We start from the raw sequence: 19,812 nt of genomic DNA, 5'->3' as shown, positions 1-19,812 counted from the left end.
AGTAAGGAGGGAATTTTTAGCTGGATCCAGCGGGTTCTAAACTCCTCATTGAGAGAGTGTTGTGAACCAAGCCTGATTTGTATACTAGATATGCTCTGGAGCTAGCATATGAAATTAGTCTGGCTTCACCAGTGTCACAAAGTGACCAGTTCTTTTATATGGTGACCATGTATAGTCTGGGCACAAAGGCAGAAAGAAGATAAAAAATATTTTTTATCCTAAATATTTTTGAATCCTAAATGATTCAATGGGCAATGAAAGTTGCTCATCTGGATAAAATTCAAAACAGGTCATCTAAGTTAAACATGTCTCTGATTCAGTGTGTCTAGCTATCATATGTGTGTGCAATCAATAATTGCAGCTGTCTAATAAATCCTAATAAAGCATTTAGAGAGAAACAGAGAGAGAAGGAGGAGGAAGAGAGGGCTTAGGAAGGGAATAGCAGTGATTAGTAGGGAGGAGGGAAGGGGGAAGCAGGCTGGGCTGTGCGTTGGATGGGCATCTCACCAGGTTCATGAAGAGGGCTTCAAAGGATTTGTTCATTGCTGGAGCTTGAGAGCGATACAGGCTTCAGCTGCAAGAAGGCTGGTGCTGGATTTCTGGAGCTTGGAAGCAATGCAATCTTCAAGCGGTCAAGCAGGCTGGTGGTAGATTGCTCAGAACGAGGTGGAGAGTGAGAGCACCATGGCTGGGGAGTCTTGACTGCTTACTGCGCAGCAGAAGTCAAGACAGATCCTGTCCATGGAAAGAGTTCCCGCTTTTAGCCCCGTGGCTTTAGTAGCAAACTCTAGGATGGCTCTTGAGCACAGATCTGCTGGTTAGGCAAAGCTTGCTAGCTCTCTGTTCAGTGTGTTTCATTCTTTATAGTTGTTTCTTCCTTTGATCTCCGTAGAGTCTATTCAAAATATCCTCATCCTTCCTGGATCCCACAAGGTTACAATTTGCTGTTACCCTCTGGATATTGTCTTTTAATTATTGATATTAGTTCAGGATATTAGCTCAGTCCAGGGAGATCTGAATCCCATATTCTGTTGGCTGCTGTTTTGGGGAGGAGATTGTTCTCTCCCACGCCCCCTAAAGCAAATCTGCATCTCTGAGCTGCAAATGGGCATCTTTTCTTGTCCCCAGATTTCTGGAGCCTGGTCCCAGAAGGTGTTAAAAGGTGTTAATAAAAGAAGAATCAAAGCTATAGATGTTTTCTTTGTGTGCATCTACTGAGAGTGGAATTTCTATAGACAGCAATTGGGTATCCCCTTTGGGCAGAGCAGAGCAATCATTAACAAGGATTAACATAGACTTTTTGCAGGAGGAAATGCAAGCTCAGCTTCTGGCCTCTTCCACAGACATTATCTGATAGTAAGTTAAATTTTAGCATTTGGATAGACCAAGCCTGGCCATAGTATTTCTTTTGAGTGCCCATTTCACAAGCATTGAGAATACAATGCTGGATTGCCTCTTCCTTCACAGAGCAATTACCATTGGTCTCGGAGGCAAGTCATGTACTGGTCAGTTCACCTTGAGTTCAGGCATTAATTAATTCCTTAATAAAATGGAATTCAGACATATGTCTGAATTCCATATAATTCTGGGTTGGTACCTCTGGGTTTAATGTTGGGGTCAGGGTGTCCCCAACAGATGGAGTGGTCCCAGCTTCATTCAAGAAAGCTATTATTTGACCACTCCTAAAGAAATCTAGTCTGGACCTCGAGGATGTAAATAACTATAGGGCTGTGGCCAACATTCCTTTCCTGGGCAACGTGCTGGAGCATGTCATGGCTGACCAGCTCCAGACACTCTTGGAGGAAACAGACGATCTAGATCCTTTTCAATCAGGCTTCAGGCCCAGCTTTGGAACAGAATCTGCTTTGGTCACCATGCAGGATGACCTGTGACAGGGGGGAGACAGAGACAGGGGGTGTACAACCCTGCTAATTCTCTTGGGTCTCTCAGCGGCTTTTAATACCATTGACCATGATATTCTTCTGGATAGGCTTGCCGAGTTGGGTGTAGGAGGCACTGCTTGGAGTTGGTTCCACTTCTACCTCGAGGCCCGTTCCCAAAAGGTGGTGCTGGGGGAGTTGCAGTTATGCTATGGGGTTCTGCAAGGTTCCATTCTTTCCCCTATGCTGTTTAACATCTACATGAAACTGTTGGGAGAGGTCATCAGGAGGTGTCATCAATAGGCAGCTGTATCTCCTTTTTCATTAGATGCAGGTGAAGTGGTGACTGTCCTGAATTGGTGCTTGGATGCAGTAATGGACTGGATGAGGGTGAATAAGCTGAGACTCAATCCAGACAAGACTGAAGTACTGTTGGTCAGTGGTTCCTCTGCCCGGGTGAATGATGTCCAGCTTGTTCTAGATGGGGTTGCACTCCCCCTGAAGGACCAGGTTCACAGTTTGGGGTGCTCATCAATCCAGCATTGTAACTAGAGGCTCAAGTGGCCTCTGTGGCTCGGAGCGCCTTTTATCAGCTTCAGCTGATACACCAACTGTGACCTTACCTGGAAAGAGATAGCTTGGCCACAGTTACTCACGCTCTGGTAACTTCTCGCTTAGATTACTGCAATGCATTGTATGTGGGGCTGCCTTTGAGAACAGTCTGGAAACTGCAGCTGGTACAAAATAGAGCTGCAAGATTATTAACGTTTTGATCATATTACACCAGTGCTTTGTCAGCTGCATTGGCTCCCAGTCCATTTCCGGGCCCAATTCAAAGTGCTGGTTTTAACCTTTAAGGCCCGAAATGGCTTGGGACCAGTTTACTTGAGAGAGCACTCTGCCCCATATGCCCCTACCCATACCTTAATGTCTTCTGCAGAGGCCCTTCTCCGGGTGCTCCTGCCAAATGAGGTGAGGCAGGTGGCTACCAGGGAGAAGGCCTTTTCGGTGGTTGCACCCCATTTATGGAATAGCCTCCCCAGTGAGGTTCGTCTGGCTTCATCACTTTGTTCTTTTAGATGCCAGGTAAGAGTCTTTTTGTTCACACGGGCCTTTTAAATTCAGGTTTTTAAATTCGGGTTTTCAGATTTGTTCTGATTTTTATCTAATATAAAAATGAGTTTTAAGCTATGTTTTAATTTTATTTTGTATTTTCTTTTTACCTTTTTTGGGTCTGTTATGGTTTAATATGTTACGTGTTTTTATTTTATGTTTTAATCCTCCAGTGTGAGCTGCCCAGAGAACAATTTGTTATGGGGCAGCTAACAAATAAAGTTTATTATTACATTATTTATTATTAAATATCAGCCTAGCCAATAACAATAGTATAATACTATAGATACAGTACGAATAACACACAAATACAAACATCACAATATCAAATAATAATAGTAGCAACCAACAAAGAAGAACATGCTGGAAACATCAGCAGTGATGATCAGCAGTGAAAGTCAGCAGTGAATACATATTTATATGTATTAAGTAGAACCACCAGCCAGGTCAAATACTCAGAGACAAGTCTCTGGCCCCAAGATATGCTCAGGGCAGCAGCAGTGGCCTGAGGATGGCTGTGCTCCATTATAGCAGCAAAACAAGCAGGGAGAAGGCCACTGGGGCAATGAGTTTCATAGCCTAGATGCCACTGTCCAAACGGTCCTCTCTCATGTATCTGACCAATGTATTTTGGAAGGTTAAATGTACTTTCATAAGAAGAAAGTAGTAAAGAACTCCATTGAAACAATGCAAATGTTTGGCAAGGTGAGCTTCTTTTTAGATAATTAGTTTAGCTATCAAATATGCTAATTTCAAAGAGAACATCACTACTGACAAATATTAGATGCAGCCCTAATTAAAAATTATATTTCCTCACTGCTCATACAGCTATCATTAGTGACTCCATTTGGGTAAAAGTCACTTTGCATGATTAAAGACCCCACCCTGCCAGGACATATTGCTTCCCTATATTTTCCAGAGCAGGACTATATTTTGTGCAGAAAGAAATCATACTAGCTATTTCATTTCAGAGAAAAACTCATTAACAAACATAGTTGCCAACATCTGGACTAATAAAGTGCTGTTGCAGCAATGCTGGGCACGTGCTATGTGGGGATGGGTGATTTTGTCAGTCTTCCCTTCCCTCTGAAGCCAACTCTTGCCTCTGAGAATATGTCCTTGAGGCAGTACAGCTTCAGGGACATAGGTTGGAAAGCCACAGAGGACTTCAGAGGGAAGGGGAGATTATTGAAAAGCACCCTTTCTCTGTAGCACACATGCAGTACTAGCTGTGACAGACTTGGTTAGTTTGGATTACAACCAATGGAAAGAATCCAGACTAGTTAGTCATGAAGAAGTACCACTGAAATCAGTTACTAATGTAAGGCTGCTGCCCTTTGTAATCTAGACCTCAATCTCAGTTGCACTTTGTCCATAACTGAAGTGGGATTGCACAGCCTTAAAGAGTTAATAAAGGAGAGAGAGAGACTCTGACTATCTGTGCATCTCACCTTCTTCAGAGAAAGAGGAGAGATATTTGTTTGGCTGCCCCATGACACAGGAGTTTAAAAAGAAGGATTGCTTGACCCAGCCAAGCGAAAAATCCTCTGCCTTCTCCAAGAGCATTTTTCATGACTTGTTTAACCTTACTATTAACCCTGGGCCTGGCAGCAGGGACTATTCTCACTGGGAAAGAAGGGGGCAGGGAATACTATTTATTTCATTGTCAGAGACAGAAAGGGCATGCTGCAATGCAAGAAATCTGAACTATCTACCAGGGGTTTGTGGTAAATAGTAGGACAACTGTGAAGGGGTTTGAGTTCACTGGACATTCTCTCTTACTTCTAGAATCTCCTTTCCAAGGATCGTATGTGTTTTGAAAAAGGTCAGAAATTTGGTGACGTGACTAAGATTTTAGGAGGCTAGTAGCAAATGTCATGGGGGGACAGGTGGAATCTGACTTTCATCATGTGGTGTTTTGGGTTAATTATTCCTTGATCTAGGCCAGCTTTTGAATGGGGCTTTAGTTACTTACGTTCCAGTCCTGGAGTAGAGGCGGGGCTAACAAACAGCCAATAGCAAGAACACTGAAAAGCAGTCTGCACTTGCTTCTCTGCAGAGCTGCCCTTAGGGCATGGCAAGAAGGGCGACCAGCCCTGGGGCCCGCTCTTTTAACCCCCATTAGAATTAACTGGAAGGGGCCCCAGCACTTTTCCCTGGGCCCCACCCCCCATCCTCTTTAAGGATGGCTCTGCCTCTCTGTATATAATATCTATTCCATTAAACTGTTACTATTCCCGATTCCTCTCCACTGCCTTGCCCTTGCATACCACAACTCTTTCCCTTAGATTCTACACATTAGTATATCTGAAGTGGGCTGTTTTGGTGTTGTTGTTTTTCAACTTGTAGAATCTTCGGATGCAGGATGATTAGTCATGCTTTTAATCTATCAGTGAAAACCTCTATGATGATCTACCTTGTCCTCCTATGTACCTTTCCTAGTTCTAGTCCTTTTGAAAATAGATTAATCCTCACTGGAAGCAAATACAAATAAACACTTTACAATCCCAATGAAATGGATGGGAGTTTTGAGAACTAGTTCAATACAGAGTGGCTACTGGCATTCGTATGATAGTGTGAACCCACGTCAAAGCAGAAATCTCAGATTCGTCTTGGGTCATAAACCACCTTGATGCAGGTTCACACAATCACACTAATATTGGTATATTAAACCTAGATTTGAATGATTTTATGAACCAGGCCACTGAGAACTAGTTTGATACTTCAGGATTTAGCCTATATGATGGCACTTTTTAGTATTGTAGTGGCTGCCAATCATGAATCTTGAACAGATTGTAGAAGAAATCCAAGCTCAGTATTCTAATACCATTGAGGTCCATTCCATTATTTATTTTTGGGTCAATTTTTGCAATTAATTATGAATGGTGTAATCAAGGGCTTCCTCATTTTATGTATTTTCCAATAGTATAGATCATTGGTCATGTCCCTAGAGGGTCATGTCACCTTGAATATCCCTGACAAGGGTCTCCTTTAATTCCAGTGGGACAAATTAATTACAGGGAATGCTGTAAATATTATGTATTTTCCAATAGTATAGATCATTGGTCATGTCCCTAGAGGGTCATGTCACCTTGAATGTCCTTGACAAGGGTCTCCTTTAATTCCAATGGGACAAATTAATTACAAGGAATGCTGAAACCTCATGATTCTCCTTCATGAGGTTTCATTGCCTTACAATGTTGTAACATCATTGTTATTGTCATAACATAAAAACATAAGGAGAGCGCATCTGGACAAGACCATGGGTTATTGAGTCCAATGTTTTGTTTCTAAAAAGAGTCAGCCAGATGCCTCCAGGATCATCACCATCTTTACGAACACATTTTAAATGTAAGATAAACTACATGAGGATTTTTTTAACTATACATATTTTTAATAATTGGTTAACATTTAAACATCAGCTCTTGCCTGTGGGCTTCCCAGAAGCATCTGGTGGGCCACTGTGTGAAACAGGATGCTAGACGATAGGCCTTGGGCCTGATCCAACAGGGCTTTTCTTATGTTCATAGGTAAAGCATTTAGGATTTGCCAGATACTTTTTGTTGAGCTGTAATATCTGCAAGGTTATAAATGCTCTGTAAAGTGTGCTCTAGTTCTGAGAAATTCATATATTGTGGGTGGTATCCAGCACATACTGTTGTGACAATATCTTTATTCATTTTACTTCATTGAAGAAGATAACCATAGCAGCAGTCCACAGTGGTACACTGAATTTTCTTTGGAAAATTGACTTTTTTTTTAGACCAAGAATTTTTGCCACACATGTATATAAGATTAAGAGGTTGTTCACATAAGCCTCTGTGCTGGGGCTGCAAAGGGCTGGGGGGAAGGCAGGAACAGCCTTCCTTCTAGGAATGTGCAAAATGGTTTGAGGTTGAGCCATTCCACTATCTAACCAGGCTGGTTCAATGGCTCCCCCTCGAGCCAAACCAGCTCCAGTTAAGTTCGGCTCAATGTCGGGAACCACTGGAGACACACACACACACCCCGGCTGTGGCAGCACCTCCAAGAGGCAGTAAGTTTTCTTTTGCTTTCTTTTTCTTTTCTTTTTTAACAAAAAATACTTTTTTAGTTGTAGAGCTCACAAGCTGGTTCAGGGGGTTCAGCTCAAGGTTGTGACCTGGGCACACAAATGGCCAGTGCACACACTCAAAGCGTTCAAAACGGCCACCACAAGTAGGGAGAGGGCCGAAAAGGCCCCAAACAGGCTGAAACAGCCCTAAGACCAGGGGAGGACAGTGGGGGAGCAGGAACCATTGGAGACCCCCCACAGCTCTGGCACCACCCCCAGAGTTTTCTTTAAAAAAATTAGTTGTAGAACCCACCCCCCTCCTCGCCACCTGCTTGAGCCAGGCACAAACTAGTTCGGCCTCAAGCCAAACTGGGGCCTGGCTTGACAATCATGGAACTGAATCAGGCCCGGTTTAGTTTGAATCTGGTATGATTTGAACTGAACCGGGCTTCCTAGTTCCATGCACACCCCTACTTCCTTCCTCCCGCATATGATCAGCAGCTCCACCACCCGCATACCCAGATGAGTGGTGCCGCAGTGGTTAGCGCAGCGAGTAGGAGGTGGGGAGAAGGAAGCCCGGCAACCAGGCATTCCACAATGCACTGCACAAGCAATGCAGTACATTGTGAAAGTTCCTGTTGCTGGATCGCTCCTTCCTCTGACCTCTGTGCTTTTAAGGGTAACTGGAAGCCACATGACTGGGCAGTGAGGTAGGAGGCACATGCATGTCCTCCTATCTCACTTTTTGTTTCTCATGACAAGCCCTACCCAGGCTAGTGCTGCCCTACCCAGGTAGGGCTGGTTATGTGAATGAACAACCAACTGAATGAACAACCAAACCTCTTTACGTTTGCTAATCCTGCACATCTGTGAATTTCAATAGTTTGAACCCTCAGCTGTCCAAGCATCTCAGAGCATGTTCAATGGCATTAGACCCAGGAATGAAAACAGTGGACTAGGTAACTTTGACGGGGTGCAGTTAGTGGCCTGATTAAACTCAGCTGAAGCCCCTGTCATCTCTGCATACAATACTACCAACTACATCCCTAACAGGTAATCAGTACTTCGCAAGCACTACTCTTAGTGTTTAAGGCTGTCAGGAAGCAGAGAGACAAATGACCCCAGGCAAAGCCCCTCTGCCTCCTTTTCTTGTAGAAGGGCACACAAACCAGCTGAAGTCACTGGAAATCGTGGAGTCTCTGCCCCCACAAAAGGACTTGCAGTGGCTGTGGAGCCTATGATGTCTCCCCCTCAGTTGTAACTGCAGTATGCTCGAACGTGTGAAACTGTGGTTATGGTGCAAAAGTTAACTCCATTAACTCGAGTTGGGTGGGGCAAAATGTATTTATTATTATTATTATTTTAAAAAACTATTTTGGCAGCAAAACCACAGTTGGTGTTGAAGCTTAAAGAAAACGTTCACCACCAACTGCAGTTTTGGCACCAAAGTGGGTTTTTTTTCTGGTTTTTTATTTTGTTTTGTAAAATGTTTATAACCTGTCCCTCCAGTACATTACTGCTTGGGGCAGCTCACAACATTTATAAAATAATTACAATATAAAATCAGACTAATAAAATTAACTAAATTAAACAAGCTAAAACTACAATCAGAATTAGCTTTTAAAATTTCAAATTAAATTCTTTAAAAAGCTAAAAACAAAGAATTATAAAAAGTAAAGACTAAAGAAGGGCTGTCCTTAGGGCATGGCAAGCAGGGTGACTGCCCCGGGCCCCGCTCTTTTAACCCCCATTAGAATTAACTGGAAGGGAGCCCCACACTGGCCGATTTGCCCTGGGCCCCACCCCCCACCAAGGCTCTCTATGGACAGCCCTAGACTAAAGAACCTACCAGATATAAGCAACAGGTGAAACATCAAAAAGCCTCTCTAAAAAGATGTTTTAGTTGTTTTTTTTTAAAAAAAACACACACTGAGAGAGGGAGCATGGTGAAGCTCTTCTTGGAGGGTGTTCCAAAGCCAAGGGGCCACAACCGTAAAGGCCCTGTCTCTAGTCCCTGACAACCGAATCTCTGTTAGTGAACAGGGCCTGAGATGATGAGCAGAGGGCCCTGGCAAGTTCATATGGGCGAATGGGTCCAGAAGCACCCCCAAGCTGCAGACTTTGTCTTTCAGAGGGAGTGTGACCCTGACCAAAACCAGATTTACCTCACTGCTTAGCTAATCAGTTTTACCAACCTAGAGTACTTCCATCTTATCTGGATTAAGTTTCAGTTTGTTTGCCCTAATCCAGTCCAGAACAGCCTCCAAGCCATGGTTCAGAGCATCCACTGACTCCCTGGTGTCTGCTGACTTAAAAGATAGGTAGAGCTGGGTGTCATCAGCATACTGATGGCACTACAGTCCACACCTCTGGATGGCCTCTCATCCATAGGTGTGGGCTGGTTTCTACATGAAACCATAGACGTTTCATGTAGATGTTAAATGGCATTGAGGACAGAATAGATCCCTGTGGCACTTCATAGGCCAAAGGCCAGGAGCTGAAGCAAGCATCCCCCAGCGCCACCTGCTGAGTACCACCTTCAAGGTAGGAGCAGAGCCACTGTATATCCATGCCCCCACGTCCCAGCCCAGAGAGTCGTCCCAGAAGGATACCATGGTCGATAGTACTGAAAGTGGCAGAAAGGTCCAGGATAATCAACAGAGTCACACTCCCTCTATCTCCCAGATTAGGTCATCCACCAGGGCAACCAAGGCAGTTTACATTAGGGATGTGCACAAAACCAGTTGGCCCAGTTTGGTTTGAGTTCAAACTGAACTTGAACCGAACCGGGTCAATTAGGTTTTGGCCCCCTTCGACCCTCCCTGGTTCGGTCCGAGTGGGGTTTGAAGTTTGTTTGTTTATTTAAACATACCCCCTTCGGGTGCTTCTCCAAGATGGCGGGTGTGTGTGTGTGTTCCGCAGAGGTTCCCCCTCCCCCACCAGCCTCCTGGGTAGTTAAAACTTGCCTGGTTTGGGTGTCTTCAGCCCTTTTCAGGCCTTTTCCCTGGTGCAGTGGCCATTTTGGAGGCTGTTGCACCTGTGCAGTTGGACCCTGCATGGCCAGATCATGATGCCTGAATCAGGCAAGTTTTAACTACCCAGGAGGCCAGCGGGGGTGGGGGTGAAGGGGGAACCTCCACAGACCCCACCACCACCTAGGAGAAGCCTGCAGAGGGGGTAAGTTTAATAAAATAAACGTTAAAAAATTAACTTATCTTATCGAACCCCCAAACTAGGGTGTGTGTGTGTTTTGGTTCGGGGTCGAGCTGAATGGGTGGGGGGAGGGTCAGCTTGACCCCAAACCTTCAAACCAAACTGGTTCAACATCAAACTGGTTTGGTTTTGAACCTGTTTACACACCCCTAGTTTACATCCCATATCCAGCTCAAAAGCCAGACTGAAAAGGATCTAAGTGTTCAGATTCACCCAGGGCAGCCTGGAGCTGAGATGCCGCCATGCTCTCCAACACTTTGCCCAAGAAGGGGAAGTTAGAAACTGGTCGAAAGCTATTCAGGTCATCTGGGTTCAATGAGGGCTTTTTAAGGAGGGGTCTGATAACTGCCACCTTCAGCTGAGGGGGCACCACCTCCTGCCTTAGAGAAGCATTCACCACCCTGCCACCCATGGACCCAGTCCCTCCCTAGAAGCCTTCACCAACAAAGAAGGGCAAGGGTCGAGCATGCACATGGTAGGCCTCAGCCTTCCAAGCAGCCTGTCCTCCTCCATCCAATATAACAAGAACAGACGGTACATTGGCAACATCCATTTCTGTCAATGCAAAAATCTTAGCATCCAAGTCAGAATGGATGCAAGCAATTTTATCCATGAAATGTAACGCAAATTGGTCACAACGGCTTTCCGAGGGTTGTTTGATGGTCTTTGGGCTCCTCACTTGAAAAAGCTCAGCTGGATGACATTGAGCAGAAGCGATGGTGGCGGATAAGTAGGATTTCTTCGCCATCACCGCCATAGAGTAGGCCATAATATGGGCTCTAACCTGTGTTCGGTCACATTCATTCTGAGTTTTCCCTCAAACAATGCTCAAGCCTTCTACCAGCCTGCTTCATGGTCCGCAACTCACCTGTATACTTGGGCTCAGAGAGTCAGGAGAGGTCACCTAGGTGCAACCATGTCATTTGCCTGCCCCATCTCCTCATCAACAGGATCGTCCACTTTCTCAGCAGGAAACTCCACCAGAGCCATCAGGAATCCATTAGGATCCATAGCCTCCAAGGGCAGACCATCCCAACTGGTCTCCCAGCTCTGCAGAGGTGTTTAGGGTCCACCCTCAGTCCAGTCTTTACCAGATAGTGATCTGTCCATGATAATGGTATTGAAGCCTCCTGGACTAGCAATGGAGCATCACTGTCCACCACTGACCCAAAGACCAAGTCAAGGGTATGGTATTATTTTATTATTATTATTTCAATTTCTATCCCGCCCTTCCAAAAATAGCTCAGGGTGGTTTACAAAAAGAAACAATAAATAAATAAGATGGCTCCCTGTCCCCAAAGGGCTCACATTCTAAAATGAAACATAAGATAGACACCAGCAACAATCACTAGAAGTACTGTGCTGGGGGTGGATAGGTCTAGTTACTCTCCCCCTGCTAAATAAAGAGAATCGCCACGGTAAAAGGTGCCCCTTTGCCCAGTTAGTAGGGGTTTTCCAAGTTAGCAGGGGTTGGTAGGGCTGGTCTGGTTCAGTTCAAGTCCAAACTGGATCTGAACCAGACCAGGCCAGTTTGGTCTGCCACCCCCTCAACCCCCCCCCCCAACTTGGTTTGGTGGTGGTTCACAAACATTAAAATTTTTTTTTTAAAAAAAAAATAATTTAAAATTAGGGGGGGGGGCTGAGGTGACAGGGGGTGGTCTTTGGGGGTTGCCCACGGCCTCAGATAACCCACCTGGAAGGGCTATGTTTTTTTTACATTTTTTTGTTTATGTCCACGAACCCCCAAACTGGCCGGGGGGTGGGGGTTGGTCAAGGGTCAAGCCAAACTGGGGGTGGCTCGGCTCGACCCTGAGCCTTTGAACTGAACTGGTTCCACTTCAAATCATTTCGGTTTTGAACCCATTTGCACATCCCTAGTGTATAGCCTGCCACATGTGTGGGACCAGAAATTAGTTGAGACAAGCCCATGGTCATCATGGAAGACATGATGTCCTCAGCTACACCAGACAAGGCAGCCTCAACATGAACATTAACATCTCTCAGGACTAACAGCCGTTGGGTCCTCAATGCCACATCCAAGACCACTTCAAGCAGCTCAGGCAGGGAGACTGTTATTTTATGTATGTATTTGATTGATTGATTGATTGATTGATTGTTATACCTCCCTTCCTTCCAAAAATGGCTCAGCACACTTTACACAGAGAAATAATAAATAAATAAGATAAGATGGATCCTTGTCCCCCAAAGGACTCACAATCTAAAAAGAAACATAAGATAGACACCAGCAACAGTCACTGGAGGTACTATGCTGGGGGTGGATAGAGCCAGTTACTCTCCCCCTGCTAAATAAAGAGAATCACCATGTTAAAAGGTGCCTCTTTGCCAAGTTAGCACCTGCTGTTAGACAGCAGGTGGGCAGTATACCACGAGAATCCCAACTTTGTCTTGGGATCCCATCATAGCATGCACACACTCAAACTGGTTAGAACAGTGGACAGTGCATCTGGTGAGGGGGATGGTCTTCCAAAGAACCAGGGCAACCCCACCTCCCCGCCCACCCTGCCTTAACTGATGGAAACCTGGTGGGCACAGCTGGGAGAGATTTACATCCCCCCGCTCATCCAACTACATTTCCATAATGGACACCAGGTCTGCCTGCTCAGCCAGGATTACCTCCTGGATGTCTGTGGTCTTTGTATTTATGGACCTGGCATTTAATAGTATCAGCTTCAGGCAAGAAGATACAATAAATAAATGTAATAAATAAATAATAAATAAGATGGGCTGCTGTGAGAGTTATTGGGGTCTCTTTTGGTGGGAGAAGGACTGGAGGGCGTGATGACTTTAATATAGCCAACATGCCTTCTCCTCACCTGGCATGCCCTACCCTCACCACCATATCACCCTCTGCCAAGGACCACCTCAATTGGAAGGGCCTCTTCCAAAATAACATGCCCCCCAGACACACTTACCCCTGCTAACTGGATAAAGAGGCACCTTTTACCGTGGTGATTCTCTTTATTTAGCAGGGGGAGAGTAACTGGCCCTATCCACCCCCAGCACAGTAGCTCCAGTGACTGTTGCTGGTGTCTATCATGTTTCTTTTTAGAATGTGAGCCCTTTGGGGACCGGGAGCCATCTTATTTGCTTTATTTCTCTTTGAAAACCGCCCTGAGCCATTTTTGGAAGGGCGGTATAGAAATTGAATTAATAATAATAATAAGAAGAAGAAGAAGAGCAACACCTTAATAATAACAATAAAAACTCCCTCCTATTAAAACAGAGGCAATACTCTAATCTGGTAGGCTCTGGGTAGCTGCTGAAACCCCCCAGGCAGGTGGGGGGAGAGCTATTGTCATCAGTGCTCCTGCTCTTTAATCCACCCAGTACTTGTGCATCTCTCTAATTGCCGCGGTCCACCGGCTGTTCCCCACTTGACCGAGAGGGCTCACACCTCTGGCCCAAGTTGGTCTCTTTATGGAGGAGCTGGAGGTACCTGCAGGGGGGTGGAATAGATGGAGACACGCAGCAATCAAGCCAGAGAAGCCTCCACCCAGCAGCAGGACAGGGGTGCCAACTTCCCCCTCCTCAAGCCCCTGGCCCAAGTTGGTCTCTTTTATGCCTGACTGCAGACTCAGCTATAACTGTGGTTTTGCACCCATTTCCAAACCCCAACCATAGAAGCGGCAGCACAGACCCACCCCAGGGATGTGGCTGCTCCGTGATTTCAGGACTTCTCCTTGGCAGCCTCTCAGAAAACCTGCCATGTCCCTCCTGTCAGCCATGCAGCTATGGATTTGACAGGCTACAGGGATGTCGCCACACCCCATCCCGGACTGGCCAACCTATCAAGCCTCACAGCTGCTTGGGGGCACCCCCCCCTTCCCACTCTGTCCCTTGCTCCCCCCACCCAGAAAGTGGTAGGGCGAGGGCACGGGACAACAGGATGGGCACTCAGTGCTTTGCTCCCTGAGAAGGGAGCAACTGCCATGTATGTTCACAAGCACAAACAGTCCAAGTGGCAGCACAAGCAGGGCACCCCATCTCAGTGCCAGAAGGGGGTCAAATGGCTGGGTGCAGATACAAAAGGCAGACATGAGCAGGGAAGCTGGAGCAGCCAAGTTCTATTCTTTTCACAGAAAGTTTGGGGAAGGGGGCCCAGCCCCTTCTACTTTTGGGGGTTCATGCCCCCCAAAGCTTGCTCATGATGATGGCCGATCATCAGGGTCAGTCTTGGGTCAACTGATATACTTTTTCAAGGATCCAGTCACCCTACCCAGGGCTCAGTGTCCAGGCATGTGAGTGAAAGGCCACAGAGGCACCCCCAGACAGCTCATGAGATGGACTATCAGAGGAGAGAGGAGAGAATTGTCTGGACAAATCTGCAATGATGCTAGATGGCAAAACACCCCCTTCCCACGCTAATGCCTCCCTCATAAGAGAATCAGGCCATGGGTGCTCTGAACAGAGCAAGGACGTTTTCTGGATGGCAGCTGTGTGGGGTGCTACCCTGGAGACCGATTTCTTTGTCTCAGGGACGGCACAGACAAGCTGCTGCAAAATTGTGAAACCCACCAGCTCATGTGTACATGTGTACCCTTGCCATCACCCCAGAACAGCCAACCTACTGTCCAGCAGTGGCCAAAGAATGGGGACTCCCCTCTCCCCAAGCTGGCAGATCTGCATATGGTGTGAGGTTGGACTGGGACCCAGGAGTTTTGAATGGGGGGAAAGGTCCATGCTGGTGTCTACCCCTACCTCCCTACCATGCACGCACCCAGGCAAGGACAAAGGGAGCATCTAGATGGCCTTTGGGCATGCCAAAGTCTGCATAGGGGAAGAGATGGGGAGGTTTCGGGAGATCTGTTCTAATTTTTACAAAGAACGGGTGGAGAAGTGGGGCACAGCCACTTCCCTGGGGGTGGGGGTGGTTTACAACCCCTGGTTACTCATGAGCAAGGTATGATGTTGAGTGTGGCTACAAAATGTCCACACAGACTATGCCCACCCATGAGAGTGTCAGGGCATTGGTGCTCCAATTAAAACTTTGTTGCTGTGTGTTGGGAAGTGGTCAGTGGGAATATCCCAGAGACTGCTTACCTGGTTCCGGGGATGGCAGACAAAGTGCCTCAGAAACAACCCCCCTGCCTGGCCATTCACACCTATGCACAGGTCTGCCATTGCCCGCAGCATCTGCAGTCGAACCAGCTAACCCAGGGTTGTGGGTGGTGGTGGCATGACTGGCAGAAGCATCATTGGCATTACAGGGCATCTAAAGGGCTTTCAATGCCCTTCCCTTGCCGAGGGCCGCAGAGCATTCTGAAAATGCATGACCACACTCTGCACACTTCCTTGGAGATCGTAGCCAATCGTGGCTGAGCCACTGATGTGGTGACGCTTTGCCCACAGTCTGGCCACAGAGTTGGCTGGGATTGGGTTTGGAGGCCTAGCAAACGTGGGGCATTGATGTCAGTGACTTGGAAATCATTTGAGTGGAAGCAGCTCACGGAGACCTGCTGGCAAAGTAGTCTCCTTATAGGCTCTGCCTGTCACCTTCCACCCACTGGGAATTATCATGTGTCTACCCCCCCCCCCGCACTTATTCTACTCTGTTTCTCTGCTAAAGCCCATTTAAAGCTGAGGTCTTTAAATGTTGACAGTTGAAGCTTCTCCACACATTCTAAAATAACCAAAGTGGCACTCACTTTGCACTTAATTTCAAATGAAAGGTGTGATCGCACATTTAGTATTGACTCCAAGCAAGGCATAAGGGTCAAATCCAACCTCTGTAACAGCTCAATTTGCATTTAGATCAGGGTTGTGGGGTGTTTTTGTTTTGGGGTTTGTTTTTTTTTGGCATTTGGATCTATCTTTTTACTCCGGAGATGTGGTAAAAGACTGGGAACCTTATGTCTGGATCTGTGCTTCCTAAAAATCACACCAGTGGCATTTCCCCCCGCCCCTGGTCTTTTTTTAATTTTAGCTCCAGTGACAGCAGCGCTGATTTCTACAAGCAGAAGAAAGAGAGCAGATCTTCTAATCTGAGGCTTCATTTCACATTGTTTTATATCTCAGTCTCTGTTTGTTATTTAAACTCATTCAGGTTGCCAAGAAAGAAGACCAGTAACCCAATTCACCGGAGAACTAGATAATAGAAGTAATGCAATCCCATTTTCCCTAAACTGCTCTTACAAGGCAGAAGCATCCATTCACTGGTCATCAAAGATCAATGAATGCCACCCTGATTTTAATGTGTCACAAGCAGAAAGAAGCAACATGCAGTCAAGGAGGGCACTTTCAGAGCAAACATAACATGAGGAGTTCTGTATACAAGCCAAGCCACATGTTGCAAAGAAAGGCAAAAAACAACCCCAGCATGACCAGTCTGATGTGTGGACCAATCCCTTCCCAGTTCCAACTAAGGTATACAAATTGACGTATGAACAAATCCTATCCACCTTCCTAGTCATTCAAAGAGGGGGGGAAACACCTGTGATTAGATTCATCTCCATGCATCCCAACAGCCTGCCTTTGATGTGGCTGATTCTGATGTACCTCCGGAAGAAGAAGGGTGGGTCTGGGGGGATGGACCGAGTTCATATATATGTGTGATTGTAAGGAGGGAATGGCAGTTATCAGAAACGTGTCTTATTTTTCCTCAACCTAGGTGGTCACAACCAAGCCGTTAGAAAACAAATTGTAAGCATCCATTAATACATGTTATCCAACTCTAAAATAATCAGTCCACCCAGTTTTTACCATATAGTCCAGAACTTTTAGATACTTTCATACTCTCAAAAGCAGCCACAAACTGACCCTACTCAAGTTACTTTGGAACCAGTTTTGTGTTGCACATTATTGACGAATCATGAAGCCAACATGAGTCGCAAGAAGCTGGGAAGTGGTCTTGAATGGGCAATCATATTGGATGTTTGCAGTACGATCATCCCATACATCACTATTACCTTTTCACTATTTGATCCTGGTTTTGCTTTACTCTTACTGAATACAGTTAAAAGTTGTGCCATCGAGTCGGTGTCAACTTCTGGCAACCACAGAGCCATGTGGTTGTCTTTGGTAGAATACAAGAGGGGTTTACCATTGCCATCTCATTGTGCAGTATGAGATGATGCCTTTCAGCATCTTCCTATATAGCTGCTGCCTGATATAGGTGTTTCCCATAGTCCAGGAAACATACCAGAGGGGATTTGAACCAGCAACCTCTTGCTCCCTAGGCAAGTTACTTCTCCACTGCACCATTAGGTGGCATCTGTTACTGAATATACAAGGCATAATATTGGTCCCATAAGCATAGTACAAGCCACTTAATGGCACAGGGGGAAAATGACTTGACTTAGCATGCCAGAGGTTGCTGGTATGCTTCCCAGACTATGGGAAACACCTATATCGGGCAGCAGTGATATAGGAAAGATGCTGAAAGGCATCATCTCATACTGCGTGGAGGAGGAAATGGTAAACCTCTCCTGTATTCTACCAAAGACAACCACAGGGCTCTGTGGGCACCAGAAGTCAACACTGATTCAACAGCACACTTAACATTTTACTTTAGGCAGAGTACAGTACATAGGAAGCTATGATATTAGGTATTGTCCTTGGTGCTGGAATTGGAAATTACTCAGTAAATTAATTCTAGGCAGTTGCAGGATTACTTAGTGAGTAGGAGCAAAATATAAAATTTCCTAATGTTTTATTTTATTCAAACAAGCTTGGCTTTCATGATACCTTTTCATGTCTGAAGTATGAATATTCTTGTGAAGTGAATCTCATTACATGTATTGTTGCTGCCTATTTCCCCATTTCCTCCCTCGGGCTTCCTTTTATTCCCGAAGAAAGCAAGGCCCAGTAGTATTTTTATTCAGACTCTGGAAAAACCACCACTCGTCCGTTCTTTAATGCAGTCCAGATGGGATCATAAATCAAGTGAAGCCTCCTTTTCTGTTCAGTTGGGCAAGTATCTACAGCACCTGTATAGCTGTCCAGCAGCGCTGCTTTTCAGATGATTTTATCCACATTTCTCACATCTCATTGCATACAGGGCCCCTATAGGTACCCCCACAGGCTCAGTCGGTACGTAGTCCGTGCCTGAACCTGCAAATGAATTGGGTGATTGTGCACCTCCACTCCCATTAAAATGCATTAGCTGCAACAGCAACTGAGAGGCCCCACATAAGGCTTGTACAAAGAATTTCTGATCAGGGAGAGGAGCATGTCTGATTATCAAAGTGCAAGGCTATGCAGACAAGGCCAGTCAATGCAAAATTTCATTTAAAATAATAATAATAACAACAACAACCCCCAGTGAGGCACTACCTTGGCGTGGTTGTGGGGCTTGCATGCTCTGAGGAAGGTGAGAGCTATGCCAGAGGTCCAGCCATACTGGTCAGGTCTCACCAGAGGAGCCAGACAAAGAGTGCCTCTGCCATCAACAATATGGTGAGACGTAACTTTAATAAATCTATATCGGATCGGTCATCTCCCGGGTCAACAAGGACCGCGCCAGGTGCTATAGTCCCTGGACATCTGGTGGCAAGTGGGCAACAGGACTCAGGATCTTGAGTTGAGCAACCAGGGCTGAAGACAGCAAAGTTACTGGAAGAAAAGTCGCTTAACCGAAAAAAATATACGGAAAATGTCAACAAGGAAATAATGATCTGCTATTACAAGTCTAGTCCAAGTAGAAGAGGTTATTTAAAAAGAATGTACCAAATTTGGAAAGAGAAGCATCGAGATACAGAAATAACAGAACAAAGGCTAGCAGACCAGAGAAGGTACATAATAAGAAATAAAGTATTCACAGGAGTTGAGCTGGAAGAACTGGAAAGAGCAACACAGGCTCAAGATATGGAAGAAGAATTACCACCAATAGAAGAAATTGCTCAGGCGCAGGTGGAGGAGGTGTTGGGAATCAAGGATGCCACTGTTGCTGAACTGTTTCAAAATCAAAACCAGACAACCACCCCTTTGCCTTCACCTCAAAAACCCAAATGCCGTTTAACAGAAAAGCAACAAGAACTAAAGCAAAAAATAACTGAGCACATGAACCAAACAACCACCAGGGTTAGATTTCAAGCTCTAAAAACAGTTGCCAAAAAACAACTTGCTCAGGCATTAAAAGATGTCAATGCTGCACTTGCAGAGATAACAACCAAGAATTTGCAAGAAACAAACCAACTAATGTACAGTGCAGCAACAATAACAACACAAGAGCTCGGATAGAAGATCAGTGGACCTGTCAAAAAAGAAAGCAGTACATCACCTAAATGGAAGATGAGATTAGAAAATAAAATCTCCAGGCTTAGATCAGATGCTAGTAAATTGAAAGAGATGAAAGACAAGAAGCTGAAGAATGAAAACACCAAACAGTATCTGATCCAAAAATACCACCTAGATTCAAGGAAAATTAGAGAAGTCCTGGAAATAATAAAGCAGCAAATAACAGCAGTGTCAAAGAAGATTAGCAGGTATGAAGCCAGAATTACACAACACAGGCAGAATCTCCAATTCCAGTCGAATCAGATACGTTTCTACCAAAGCATTGAAGGAGAAACTGCAAGAAACGTAGAAACACCAAATAAAGAAGAAACAGTGCAA

General features: G+C 45.4%; 1 protein-coding gene across 1 annotated transcript in view; it reads left to right on the top strand.

Moving 5' to 3' along the window:
* The window catches only part of LOC128342435 (uncharacterized), a 53,869-nt gene that overhangs the window by 17,511 nt on the left and 16,546 nt on the right, over window positions 1–19,812 (top strand). The window lies entirely within an intron of this gene.

The sequence above is a fragment of the Hemicordylus capensis genome, chromosome 2 (genome assembly GCF_027244095.1).
Source record: "Hemicordylus capensis ecotype Gifberg chromosome 2, rHemCap1.1.pri, whole genome shotgun sequence".
NCBI classification, from domain to species: domain Eukaryota; kingdom Metazoa; phylum Chordata; class Lepidosauria; order Squamata; family Cordylidae; genus Hemicordylus; species Hemicordylus capensis.
This window is presented reverse-complemented; position numbering and strand designations above follow the sequence as displayed.